Genomic DNA, 13859 nt, shown 5'->3' on the forward strand with positions numbered 1-13859 from the left:
ATTGAAGGGATGTTGGTCTCCCTACAAAGTCGGACTTTCAAGGTATAACACTTTTCCAAGTATCTCAAGTATTAAACTTTGCGGGTATGGTAGCAGTATGTCCAAAGTCATTAGGTTGTGAGCCTAACGTTTAGTAAATCTCCGGAGCCCAATGCATTTCTTGCATTCCGGTCGTCCCTCTTTAAGAATAAGCTAATTGTGATTCAGAGTAGACGCTTCTAATCAAAATGGAAACTTGCTGGGTCCTCAGATTTCTGTTCGAAAATTGAGTGATGGACATTTTATTGACATTAGGAATAATTAATATAGTTTACCTTTGAAGTGAATGAATGTAGATCTTGTATGTCAAGTAACGGGTGAACACATTCCTTACACTTTATATTTGAGTAAACTTCACCAGAAATCCCCTTTTCCGCCAAACTAGGTCGCGTATTGAGTCGATGCGTAAAGAAAGACCTCCCCGTCATGGCTTGTTATTGTGGTGCGGTGGCGTCATGTCCATAATTTTTATTGAAGACCTTGTGATGATAAATCTGCCAACAAAATGAGAATTTACTCGACATTTCCTCAAATTATCACGCAGGAACTAGCGTCGTTTTGCTTTGATAAGCCAGTATGATGTTGTCATTATAATTAGGGTCAGGTCTTATAAAGCTTGTGAATTCTTTTCAGTGTAAAGAGCTTCAAAGACGGAAAACCAGGGCCCTTTATCTAGGCTAATGGCGATGAAAGGAAAAGAAAAGGGAAACAGGAAATTGAAGAGTGTATCCTAAATCAATATACAATCAGTGAATAAACCGAACAAACATTTCCATGAATGAACACTGAAAATAATATATTCGTATTAGTCCAGTTACATAGCAGCTGTCAGTATTTCATGCATATGTTTACCAAGAGTCATTGCAAATACTGTAAACATATATTACAATATGATCTAATAATTAAATAGGTCTCCACTCTCCAGTAGGGGATCGGTTAATAGTGTTTGTCATACCAACATGTTACTGTTGTTTAGTGTGAGTATATTTGTCGGGATATCAATATAAATATAATTTATTTACGAAAAGGAGACATGTTCATATTCTGTTTCGAGTTCGAATTATTTCATTGCATCTGAATTAAATTCATAAATATGCTTGCCATTTTTTGCTTTGAATGTTATTTCTTGCGATTAGGCAGCACAGACAAAGGTTAATTCAGGATTGGGTTTGAAAGCCTGTCGCCATTTTTAGATGAAAATGTTTGTCGTCTGGTACGAGAAAATTGGATCTTTTTACAGTTACCATGAACAGGTATATTCTTGAAAAAAATTTGGATACAGAAATCTTTCCTGATAAATTCAGCAAGCTGCACAATGCTTTCTGTGTTTTCTTATCAAATCACTACAAAGATAAAAATTCAAATTTTTTACCCCATAAACAAGCACACTTTACCATTACAGTTTTTATACTAATTCTCCCCTCTTTGAAGGCATTTATACAATGAAAAAATGACGACACAAGAACAAAGTATTGAAGGTTTAAGTCTGTACGAATCAGTGAAGGTTTTACGATACTTATGCTAAGTCAGAAATTCGCTCGTACCATTTCGATCGACTGATTGATTTATGAAAATTTGGAAGCAGGAATGGATGCAAAAAGCTGAATATGTTGGTGCAGCTAAAGCGCTTCAGTGGCGTGGACGGTATGATGTTGGCGTGCTACCTCGGTGGCCGAGAGTTCGATTCTCGGGGTTTTCATTGAGGGGTTAGAGATGTGTATTTCTGGTAATAGAAGTTCACTCTCGACGTGGTTCGGAAGTTACGTAAAGCCGTTGGTCCCGTTGCTGAATAACCACTGGTTCCATGCAACGCATAAACGCTATACAAACAAACAAACAATAGGGGCCGAAGGGACGTTGCAAACAACCTTCATTAATGCCTACAGTGTACCACGTGAGTTGCACTGACGGCACTATCCTTAAGGGTTATGCCTTTTCGAATTTCCAGTGTATGTTCGGATAAGTGGGTGCAGAAATGGCTTCATGAAAGCCATTCAGAAGACCAATGTGTCCCCAGAGACGGCGATATGCATAAAAGCGCCAAAAGATTTACTCACTCTGCTTCATGCAACCCCCATTTCAATATTGCGATCGAATACGTTAATGTCTTCTTCTTCTTCGTTTCCATGCGGAAAGGAAACGGCACTTGACGAATGACGCTCTCCTTGAATGGAGCTGGAAATCTCCTTGCCTGTGGACTGACTCTTTGAAGTCTTTGGCGCGTGGGAAGAGAGAGACGGTTGATTTATGTTGCTCTTAGCTAAACTTACTACTTTCATGCTAAATGAGTGCTTTCACTCTTTCACAGCTGCAAGCAAATTCCTTGTTTGTCACTTAATTTGGCACCGTTACCCTTCTTATACTGATCAGAGTTCGGGGCAAATTACTTCTATCTGGTACATGTCGAAGAAAGTTTTTTTTTTCCGAAGTCATGTCTTATCATCCCGCCCCCTCTCGAAATCGAACATTTATTTTCCTTCCCATATCTGGGTAAATTCTTGCCATTCTTGTGGGAATTTGCTAGTATAATTTTATCCTTTATCTCTCAAGGTTGCAGTATTTTGTTTCAAATATGGAATGTTTCTTGGATTCCAGTAAATGCTACTATTGCCATTGTTGCGAACCTAAAAAATACAAAAATGACTGGTTCCTGAAAGAGAAAAAGAGACTGCCACAGAAATGAATAGACAAAAGTCTTCAATAAGAAAAAGGTTGACAAGCATAGATATTTAATCGGCAGAATGACAAATGCACCGAGAGGCAAAAATAAGATCAGCAAGGTTTTAGCATTGTTTAAAAGAAGAAAAAAAAAACGGGCAATGAGAGAGGTGTGGAGGAAGAAAAACGCGCTGAGTGATATAAATCCTGGCTTTTAACGACCGACTCGCCCCTTGTTTAATAACACTCTCGTCCATCTTCATCTTTTGACCATCATTGTGCTAATGAAAGTGCGAATTAACAATGGGGATCGTTTACACGTCTTATTGTTCATCCCTGCGAGCTGTAATGAGAGTTGTTGTTCCTCCGTTTTCGGGCATTAGTCTCTGTTGTACTTCAAACATTTTTGGTAATTTTTGGCGGAGGCGCTAACGTCTTTTTTCCAGGTTACGCGTGATTTAAATACGTAATTTGCCTCCATGTTTCTTCATCTTTTACCTCTGATTAACTTTTACCTATTACCTTCTGAGAAAACTCTCTCTCTCTCTCTCTCTCTCTCTCTCTCTCTCTCTCTCTCTCTCTCTCTCTCTCTCTCTCTCTCTCTCTCTCTCTCTCTCTCCATCCAAAGAGAGAAGACCCTAATTTTAATCACTGTAAAAGCTCATTCTTTTTAATCTCCCGGCGGATGGGAAGAAAAAGCCGAAAGAAGAAAGAAATACCTCCCTTTTATCCCTTTTGGATAAGATTTTCCTTTTATCTCCTCAAGTCGCTCTTTAAACACTTTTCGGTAACTTTTAGTAAGTTTCCTTTTTTCCAGATGAAACTGTTCCCTAATGGAGTTACTCCACCTTTTGTTTTAACTCGTATGTGTTACCGTGTCAGAGACGGGAAAATTATTTTGCTGGAGTGTCATTATTATTCGCTTGAAGATTAATCTCTCTCTCTCTCTCTCTCTCTTGTTTGTTTGTTTGTTTGTTGTTTTTACGTTGCATGGAACCAGTGGTTATTCAGCAACGGGACCAACGGCTTTACATGACTTCCGAACCACGTCTATCACCAGAAATACACATCTCTCACTCCTCAATGGATTGGCCGAGAATCGAACTCGCTACCACCGAGGTGGGACGCCAACACCATACCAACCACGCCACTGAGGCTCTCTCTCTCTCTCAAAATATGTCTTGTGGATTTTAAAGCATCCCTTTTGAAAATACGAGGAATAATCATGAATTTGTAACTTGTTCTTCTCTGTGAATTTCCGAAATGATTAATATTTGCCCCTGTTTCTCCTTGTCTTCTTCGAATCAATTCGTGCCTTCTGTGATTAATAGGAACTTGGAAAATCCTATTGTCTGTGTTTTGCGAAAAAAAATTTGAGGTAAATATTTTTAATTTAGAGTAAAAACTAATTTAAAGAAAGTTTATCGAAGAACCTACGGTTCCTTTAATACTATAAATGGAGGAATGAGGCACAAATGAAAGACCTGTAAAGAGAGAGAGAGAGAGAGAGAGAGAGAGAGAGAGAGAGAGAGAGAGAGAGAGAGAGAGAAATGGTCGTAACCAATAAGTGAACGCGCAGGCCATTTGAAGACGCAGTCTCAGTGAGATGTCAGTGTTTATACATAGTTGTGCGAAGTGAATATTATTCGGTTGGATGGAAACTCACATTAGTTGCATCCGTGAGTGCGTGCAAGACCTGTCATTGATTCCGCTCGCACCATTTGCAATTTTCCACCTCAACAATTTTCCGTTCCATCTCCTGATTGAACTTGGTAGTCAATGCTGGCGCTTTCTGTTACATTTCTTTCTCTGTACTTTCCTTATGGCTTCTCTCTCTCTCTCTCAGCTCTCTCTCTCGCCCTCCTCTCTCTCTCTCTCTCTCTCTCTCTCTCTTTCATTTAACATTCCTGAAGACTTCCCATTTTTGTTATTAACTTCTATGTTGCTGTGCCCTTACAGCCTTTTCTGTATACATGACAGATTGTTAGTCTGTACTCTTCAGTTTGACTCTCCTATGGGAAATTTTGAGTAGTGCATAAAACGAAATAAAAGCTTACACTTTCTTTGTGGTTTTATATGTTTCACTTATGTACACACACTCACGTCTATGTTATGTGGGTTTAGATATATGTTTTATTTCTTTATATTATTTCATTTTTCATGCAGTTCTTTGCCGGTTATAAGCACAAGATCGAGAAAGACTCATTATGTGACTGTGTCAGCCTTCTTCTGAAGAATCTCTTGTTACAAGACTATTTCAGTTGCAGTGTTGAGCAAGGAGGCCCAGACTATATCTTGCCAATCCCCAGGGAAAGCCTCTGACCTAAATCCCCTTCCCCGGGGCCGGGGGAGTCTCGGATTCCCTTGCTTGCATTCGGGCGTTCCATGAATTAAAAATCCCCTTCTCTCTTTTCTCCTCTGTTGTGCTGCTAATGAATTCATCTTCCAGGGCAGTGCTGAGCAAACAGGAGGTTTTTCTTCTCTTGCCGCTTTGTTCCGTCAGCGTTTACGGTAGTTTCGTTCCTTCTGTTCCGTGTACGTACCTCTAACCCGTCCTCATAATGCTCTCTGCTCACATTGTCATCGCATTGTGACGAATTCTATCCTTGTGACTCACCAAATCGTCTCCCATCCTTCAGAGGCCGTAGATCCTTCTCTTTCTTTTGTGGGATTCACTTCTGAAGCCCTTACTCCTTATTCCTTTCTCCTCTCCTTCAAGGCTTTATCCCCCCGTCCCCATCCCCTTCCGTAAGGCTTTATCCTCCCCCCTCCCACTCTCTCCCTCTCCCTACCCGCCCTCGCTTCCGTCTCCTCGTAGAGCCCTAATTGGGTTTCAAATTCGAGCTGCTCTTGTGTGCCCACATCTTTTCTCCTTCTTTCATCCCTGGCAAAGAAGGTGATTTCGAAAGAACCTCCTCCATGTGTTTATTTCAGATCTGTTTTTCCCTTCACCCTCCCAAGACCGTATATGGCCTTGAGAATAGACGGACCCTTAGGGGCGGGGGGGCTGGGGGGAAGGCGGATTTTTCTCTTTTCGTAAATTATGGCAGCTTTTATCGAGAACTCTAGTACCTATTTGTAATACCAGTAAATATTTTTTCTTGCTGTAATCTTTGTCTTAAGAGAGAGAGAGAGAGAGAGAGAGAGAGAGAGAGAGAGAGAGAGAGAGAGAGAGAGAGAGAAAATCTATGAAAAGAATGTATTTGTTTCGTTCTCATACCAAATATTTAATGTGACGTAACTTTCATAATATATGCTTTTAATAAAGCTTTCCAGAAAATCTTACAAAAGGGAAAATAAATTCCCACAGTGTATTCCAGCTGGAATATTTCTCCACGCGGGGCCACCAGGGAGGAGGCCATAAGTTAGATGCATAATCACATAAAATGGGCGAAATCAACAATTTATGTGTGACGCCATTACCGGAATCGCCTTGTAGAATTTTAGTCTCTGTGTGCCGGTTCTTTGAAGACCATTTTAATGCCTCACGATCGATGACGTTAGCGTTCCGTAACATTGTTTGTTTCCTTTGTTGTTTGTTTTCGTTTCGTTGTTTGTTCTGTAAATCTTAGATTATGTGCTGTTAATGATAGGGCGCTGGGTTTAGTCGGCTCGTTTTTGTGTTTTGATAAGCTTCTCTTCAGCGTAAGGAAGAGTTTTATTATTTCTAAGCAAGATATATTACGAGTATATATGCTGGCCTCGGGATTGCAATCCTTTGTTGTATTCCATTAAGTAGATATATAAATATGTCTTCTTATTTATACCAAAACAGATCAGAAGCGCAGAATAGGAATGATGAGAGGAGTTGAATCCTGTTGAGATTTATGCAACTGCAGTGTAGCCCGAAACCACTGATAATCCCTCGTGTATTCACAGTTATTTAATAACTCGAAGCAGACTTTGAATGGACAGATTTTCTTTTTTAATGGAATAAAGGTTCTCTACTTCAGATCTGATATCTGAATCTTCCATGTCCGAAACTCGATAGTAATAGATTGTCGGAATTTTCAACTGAAATCATTATGTGACAAAGTTTCCGAAAAGAACGTTGCTTTGTTTTCTAAATCAAATAGGAAGATCAGCGTTCTCAAGGAAGGATAATATATTGTTTTCAGAATCTGAAATTAAATTCCGTGCAGTTTATTTAACAGAGCAAATTTGCTTCCCAAGAGTCTTCGGGAAGAATGTTTGGTTTCTGTTGCAACTCATGATTAAGAAATATTGTGCGATTCAAGCGGGTGGATTTTATCTATCCAGATATTTCTTGAAAATGTATTTTCTCTCACTGACCACAATACAGATGGTCTGTAGCATACGAGTCTTAAAGAAGATTTAGAGCAAACGATTTTTTTTATGGCAGATGAAATTTCCTCTGAAATATGATAAAAATTCTTCGAAATTCTATATAAATTTTTCTCTGACTCATTGAATGTCGACATTGTAGCTTTCCTTTCAGTGCAAAACCTGTGATGTTTTTTTGTTTTATTTTTTTTAATGAGAACGAAAAATACGTTGCTGTGGAAAGCGGCTGAGAGGTCGACATAAAAGCTTGCTTCAAAGGTAAGACGTTGATGAGGTCTAAAATGGCAAATGGAAGTCTTCATTCTAGACACTGGAAACTCTGACAAAGTTTCCAGAAATCCAGGGAGAAAAATCTCTCATGTTCCTTCATTGTGTCCAGAATTGCAAAATAACATTTATTTGGTGCAGATAAGGTATAGGTGTTGTTGAGGGCTCAGTGGGATTTCGGTTGCAAGTGGTTGATCTACCAAACAGGAACCAGCTGTACGCAAAACCATGATGTTAGCTGTTATCACATGGCCTATTCCCTGATCAGAAAAATATTTAAACTGTTATACGGCTTTCATAATAAAAAAATATTGCATGGAGCTTAATATGTCTTTCAATCCATTTTATATATAATGTAAATGTAAATGTAACACTTTCTTATAAATTTTGCACGAAACGATATTAATAGGAAGTCTGTTCTCTTAGCAAAAAAAAAAAAAAAAGCGCATTTATAAATATAATTTAAATATTTAAAATTTCAATTGGATTCGTCGTTGCACCAAAGATATTATATATTGTAAACTGAGAATTTCCAAGATACTGTTTTATTTTTATTTGGTTTTCACAAGACAAATGTGGTTGTGACTCTTCTCTCAGTAAAGTTTGGTACAACGTGATTTCGTTATTCATCAGTCTTAGACGATTGTGCCAAGAAAAATCTAATGAATTCGGAATTCTTTTAAAAGCTTACAAAGGTCTCTGGGAGAGATGAGAACAAAGAAGAAAAACACCATCTCCAGTGACGCTTTTCGACTTAGTAATCATGAAAGGCCAGTGTAGGAGGGCGATTGTGAAATTGCTGGGTTATTATTCCTGGTGCGGTACTTTCCTCAAGCTCAAGGGTATTTTAGTTACACGTATGTCGCAGATTTTTACATATCCAAATTTTGCAGGTGCGAAAAAGAATATAAATCTATCTATGGCTTATGGGGTGTCCTAGACTAGCCATTGTACTTCATGGTGTCTTATCACACTCAGCGACGAGACAAGTTCTGTGCCTAGGGTTTATGAATTCTGTAAGTCAGTTGCTAAGATAGTAAGTGGGGATATAAAGATTATTGGCCACCAACGTTGTCTAGGGACTGTCTGATCAGAGTAGGAGTTAAAGAACCAACAAAGCGGAGGATTATATACCCAACAGTGGATATTTTGGTCACATATTTAACGATCATCCTTTAATAACATATGCTGAGCCTCTGATACAAGTTTCACAACATGTTGAGCGTCTGATATGAGTGCTTGTGTCGACTCCGTAAATATATTGAAATATCAATGTGCCTCGCAGATCTTGCTTCTATTGCCATGCTAAAATGTCTATAGAATACTAATGGGAAATAGTGCTTCCCAGCTATGCGATTAGCAGATAGCGTTGAAATGATCGCTTTTGATAAACAGCAGAACGGTGTTCTGTTGCACTGCATTGTTAAGCCTTTGAAGCAACATAAACTATGTATTTACATGCAGAAAAGATGAAAGGAAATTAGAATAGAATGGGTTAATGAAATGAACCCGAGTATTTAACCACCATGTAATTAAAAGGGTAAGAAAAACGTGATTTATAAAATCATACCAAAATTTATTAAGGGCAAGCCTAATGAACAGAAACTACACTTCATGGCCGTACAGTAGATAACCCTGTAAACGAAAAAAGGAAAGAAAAAAATTAGTACCAATTCTTGTCAAGGTTAACTGAGTTCTCCCTGATCGCCTACCACTGTATATTAAGTCCAACACTAGCTTTCTATCTAGACGCCCCCTGTGCAAAAAAAAATCGCCAGTCCCCCCCCCCCCCCCCCCCCCCCCCCCCCCCACCTTTCCCTCTCCCTCTCCTCTCCCCTCCCATGGCCACACTGTTGGTAAAAAGACTGGAGTGCAAGATGGAACAACAATAACTTTTATGTCGATATATCGTTAAGTTCCAAGTCTGCGCGGATAGAGAGCGAGTGACATCCACAGAGGAATTTTATTACTTTTTTTTTTTTTTATTTTTCCTCTGTGGAAATTCTTTTTGGCCTCTTGTTTTTTTTACAGTTTTACTTTATTTTGTTGGTGGGCTAGAATGTCGTTGGTGTTACAGAATCCCAACCCTTTCATTTTTTGCTGCGCTCCCCCTTTTTCATGTGTTTGTCTCTTTGGGGGCTGTTATTGAATCTGTTCAGGCAATTAAGTTTCATGCTTTTATTTTGCTCCTACGGTATTTTGTGTTATTTGAATGGCTGCTGTCTTCATGTTTTCCAGGATTCACGTGACCTTACCTAGGATTGTGGAGATTGTTTTGAGCTTGAACCATTCTTGTGCAATCAGTTAGTAATTGTATTATGAATCTAGTTTCCCTCGTATGTTGTGGACTAGATATGAGATTTTTACTGGACTGACTCTTCAAACGCCTTTTGTTAAATCCTGTTGTTATAGTTATTGGCTTTTGTGAGAGAGTTAACTGTTAGGGTGTCTGATCAGTCTTTGTGGTCGCCTTTTGAACGTTAACTTAGTAAATTATCTTGAAAGCTGCAATAAGAATAGCATGCTTAGTATATTTCATTTTCAGGGTAATGATCGAGATATAAACAACATTACGCCCATAGGAAAACCAGACTTTTTAAAGAGTTATAAGGTACAGAGAACAAAAGTAGGTGAAGTGATGAGGAAAAAAGATGTCCATTGTATCAAGAAAATTTAAGAGTGAATGAAGAACTGGAGGGTTCTGAAACGTGCTGATAATTATGGTTTTAATTGATTTATGGATCATGTTTTATACTTTGTGAAAATAGAAGATGAATGAGAATGTTTTCTTGTTCCTAATTTTGAGGAAAAAGACTGATTGTTTTATCATTGTATGTGCTAATCCCATGTTAAAAATTAGTTCTCGACATTAAAATATTAAAATATTCTTTTAGAACTTTTTGTCGTGATATGTTTCATGTGTTTCACTTCAATCTGCAGATAGTAGAAAGCATGGCTAGGTCGAAATTAATTCTTTACCACTCAATAATTCACGCTGTTTCCATTAAGCCACAATATATAAAGTCCAGTTCGCTGTTCATGCTTCTCTTCACATTAATTTACCATATAAACGCGCACAAAAAAACAACAACAACAACAACAAAACGAGACCTTAATCCAGTCTTTTCCACAACAGCGGTAAGTAATAAATGTCAACCGATTCATTAGATCTCTCTCTCTCTCTCTCTCTCTCTCTCTCTCTCTCTCTCTCTCTCTCTCTCTCTCTCTCTCTCTCTCTCCGGGATAAAATTCTCTGTCATTTTTCAAAATGTTCGTTTTTCCATTCAGAGAGATGTGCACCTTAATTTCTTCACGTTACTGCTAAGAATTGCAGTTTGCTTGCTTGCTTTTTTTTTTTTTAACAGAAATGTAGTATATTGGTATGAGAGCTTTACGTGCCTTTTGTAATTTAAGTTGTCTCATTTTTTTCCATCTTCATCGGAGTAGGACATGCGTTCAAAATTGCTCTTGATGAAAAAACCACTAAGCTCGTATGTTCATGTGCATAGCCTTGCAATGTGTAAGAATTGATAAAAGAAAAATTTATACAAACTCAATGCAGATTATAATAGAATATCTATATATATATAGATATATATATATATTTTATATATATATATATATATATATATATGTATATTATATGTGTGTGTATGTGTACGTACAATGTATGATAAAAGACGAGCTCCCTTGCTGTAGAATAATTACGAGTCAGCAATGCGGTCTAGTTCCCTGTTATTTATGGATAACCCTTAATTACGCAGAAGTCATTCTAGCCCCACGATACTAGGGCACTTGTCTGGGGGACAAAAGTACTGAATGTGCAGATTATAGCAAAGATAGGTGAGTGGTAGAGAGAGAGAGAGAGAAGAGAGAGAGACAGAGAGAGAGAGACGAGAGAGAGAGAGAGAGAGGAGCCTGGGGTGTTGGTCGGGATGAGATGAAGCACGAGAGATAGAGAGAGAGAGAGAGAGAGGAAAATGGAGCCCTAGGGGTGTTGGTGGGAGAGAATGAAGCACTGAGGGAGAGTAGAGGAGGCAATTACGAGACTTTACTAAAGAAAGTGTGATGGTGTTATTTCACGAGGAATTACCTAGGCTAACGACCCCCCGCCAACCGGGTCTTTCCGACGGAGGACACGGGGATAATGACCTCATTACTATCTTGTCCTCGTCTTCATCCTCAATGTCATTGGGGTAACTCCAAATGATCCCCGGGATTCCCCCCCCCCCCCCTCCCCCCGTCTCCTTCTTTTCAGGGGATGGAATAGAGCAAGGAGGGAATACCAATTCCCGTGTAAGTTTGTGTGAATATATATATATATATATATATATATATATATATATATATATATATATATATATATATATATATAATGTGTGTGTGTATACTTATACATACACATACACACACACACTTACACTAGCACTGTGTGCAAGCACTCGAATATGTGCATTATAAATGGTAAATAACTCATTACCATATTTAGCCCACCTCTTTTCTCTCTCTCTCTCTCACACACACATATGTAACTGTTGCTATATTTCACGTTTAAGAAAAACGTTCCCTAAGAAAAACCTTCGCCTTATTTTATTTTAACTTTGAAAAGTACGACTGGTAATCAATGATGGGTCGCTCCTTTTTTTTTTAATGTTTAACCCATCCGCCCCCCCGACCCTTGGACCCGTTTACGCCCCGCCCTTTGTCTCTCTCTCCTCCTCTCTCTCTCGCCTGGCCTAATTGATTTCAGGGGAGTCAATTTGAATTTTCAGCCAGACCAATAATGAAGTGAATTGGAACCGCCAGAAATTGGCGAGACTTTACACTGGGATTTGGGAGGGTTAACCCTCAGGGTAACCGCCCCTAACCCCCCCCCCCCCCCCTTCCCCCCACTCCTCCCTTCTTTCGGGGGAAAGTAATGGAATGGGCAGCAGAGGGAGCCGGAAGAAAATGAATTTCTTGACTTTATCAAAATTTAGAAGTTCATTCCAAGTATTTTTGGGGTTTGTGTTAAAGACTTCTTTTTTCCTTCTTTTTTACACGTAAAATGGGACTTTTTTTTTTTTTTTAGAATGTAACATACAACACATTACCACACTTCCATACTTTTGTTGCGTGCAAGCCTTCCATTTCACACTCCCTCTCCTTTTTTTTTTTTAGCCTCTGAATAACAGCTTCCCGAAAATGAAGGGAGAAAGATACAAATAAAAGAAGCGAAAGAGATTTACTCTTCCCATCTCTTTTGTATTTGGCAGATAGAGGAAAGCCAGAGAATAGACGGGCCCCAATAGTGGGATGTATTGGTGTTCTGGATGGGAGAGAGAGAGAGAGCTGGCTGGATGGCGAGGCAAAAATACAAACACGCACACACACAACGTTGATTGAAGTCACTTTATTGGTACGGCATGAGAGAGAGAGAGAGAGAGAGAGAGAGAGGATGAAAACTATTTCAGAGTTGGAGTCTGGCTAGGATGACTGTGTAGGGTTAATGTCGAATGTCTTATCTAATGAATATGGCGTTTAATAATGGATGCGTGCGCTCGCTTATGTTTATTTTGACCTCGGTTCTTAGAATTCTCAGTTCCCCTACCCCCTAACTCCCCCCCCCCCCCCCCTTCCCCATTCCCCTGTTTCGTTCGCACCCCTTCTTACCCTCTTTTGATTAGATTACGTGCTTTGTAATTAGATCTTAGTTTAGACCTCCCCTTAATTAGTGATTTTGTCAGCGTGTGTACATGGGCTCTGATAGTGCTGATGCGGTTAGGCCTACTTCGTCTCATGTTATTGAAACGTACGAAGTTCATATTGAAAAGGCAGCTTTGAAGCATCCAACGGATGCTGAGTTGGGAGACCTCATTGAAATCTCTGTCTCTCTCTCTCTCTCTGCTTCGTATATTTATAAATACATGAGCACGAACTATATGTGTATATATATTCATACTTATATCAATTTATGTATACATTTCTAATAGCCACGGTGAACTCAAATTTCTTGATTCAATCGAAAAGTTAAAGAGTTCATTGTACCTATAACTTTATATATATATTATATAATATATATATATATATATCTATATATATATATATACATATATAAAATATACATTATATACTAATATACATGTATTAGTACAACCGTCAAGAGCACGAAAATTGAATTCGTTAATCTTTCGAAAGGACCAAATCCCTTCCTCCTCCGAATAAAACTGAGATGGAAGAGGCATGGTCCCTTCGAAAGCCAAATAATTTAATTCACGTGTTTTGTGGGTTTTAGTAAATCTTGTGTACAGGGAAAATGTGTATTTTATAATATATATATATATTATATATATATATATATATATATATATATTATATTATATTTGTTATTCAGTCAAAATATATATATATATATATAAAACCATTATTTTAATTAATACTGCACTCGTTAAATATTGAAATACGTTGCCGGTTGTTTTTTTTGCAAAACCATCTATATAATTTGCATGTAAACATATTTAGTAGTACAACTATACTCGTAAGTGATACGACATGATTGCATAGGATTTCGTTCAAAATTCACGAACTGGAAACCTAACATGCCCCATATT

General features: G+C 38.4%; 1 protein-coding gene across 3 annotated transcripts in view; it reads left to right on the plus strand.

Annotated features, from left to right (window-relative positions):
* The window catches only part of LOC135195018 (adhesion G protein-coupled receptor A3-like), a 506010-nt gene that overhangs the window by 476628 nt on the left and 15523 nt on the right, over window positions 1-13859 (plus strand). The window lies entirely within an intron of this gene.

Source organism: Macrobrachium nipponense, chromosome 15 (genome assembly GCF_015104395.2).
Source record: "Macrobrachium nipponense isolate FS-2020 chromosome 15, ASM1510439v2, whole genome shotgun sequence".
NCBI lineage: Eukaryota > Metazoa > Arthropoda > Malacostraca > Decapoda > Palaemonidae > Macrobrachium > Macrobrachium nipponense.